Genomic DNA, 1,248 nt, shown 5'->3' on the forward strand with positions numbered 1-1,248 from the left:
GCAAACCCTTGAAAGTGACCCCCGACTCTCGTAAGATGAAACGTGCTCTGCCGACCGTTCGGCGGTAAGAAAGCCTCCCAAATGACCATGATCGTCGGTAAAAAATCCCCCAAATGACCATAATTGTCGAAAAAAAATCCTCCAAATGACCACGATCGTCGGTGAAAAATGCCTGGAATTGCAGTCGTGTTACCCCTTGTGGGGTAAGTTGTGTTCTTTGTTGTTGAAGAAAATCATGCTCATCAAGCGGGATCGATAACTGCATTACCGAGCGCACTCCGTAAATCCTCAGGCGTTCGAGCGGACCCCGTGGATCCTCGAACGTTCGACCGGGAATCCTGGCGTGTGTCAGGTTTTGAGAGCTTCCAGAAGGTTCGAGAAGATTCTCACGGCCTTGAACGGATCTAGACTGAGAAACTATTTGTCCGACGTGTTTTGACTCGACGGTGAGCGGCATGCGGTCAAAGAATTTCCGTGCGACGTTGAATTCTGAAAGACCCGCTCTGGCCTTGAAAGAATTTTAGACAAACAATTCTCGGAATCGTCCGACGAGTTTCGACTTGATGGCGAGCGGCTTGCGGACAACGAATTGCGGTGCGACGTCAAATTCCGGAAGGTTCTGAAATTTGTATGCGGCTGCTTCGACCCTGAACGAATGTAGGCTGACAAACAATGCGTTCGACAAGTTTCGACTTGACGGCGAGCGGTCAGGGACCGTGAGAAAGAGCTTCTTTGACCCTGAAAGATTCTCGGAATCGTACGACGAAAACTATACTCGGAATTGTCCGACGAGTTTCGACTTGACGGCGAGCGGCCTGCGGACAACGGATTGCGGTGCGAGGTTGGATTCTGGAAGGTTCTAACGTACAATCGAAGACATTTCGATCGCTTCTAGAAGTTTTTAAAGGATTCTGTGTGCCTGGTGGGAGGAAAACGGTTATAAAAGGTTGAAATTCAGGTCCGAAAGACAGTCTTGCACCTTCAGCTCTCATGAAGAGAACTCCAAATAAAGCAGAACTAAATCTTCTCCTTGCAAATGAGAAGTGCTTCAAAACAACAACGTGAATTTAAGAAACGACTAGAACTGCTCATCAAGAATATCGGAGAAGTAAAACATCTGCTGAAAATCAGATCTGACCTCAATCAACTCAAAAAAGATTCTGAGCACATACAACTCGACAGTAACAATCATGGACTTTTCAAAATTAAAAGAAGTCGCTCGCCTGGAGACACTTCTGCCCCTGAAAA

The sequence above is a fragment of the Neodiprion fabricii genome, chromosome 7 (assembly GCF_021155785.1).
Source record: "Neodiprion fabricii isolate iyNeoFabr1 chromosome 7, iyNeoFabr1.1, whole genome shotgun sequence".
NCBI classification, from domain to species: Eukaryota; Metazoa; Arthropoda; class Insecta; order Hymenoptera; family Diprionidae; genus Neodiprion; species Neodiprion fabricii.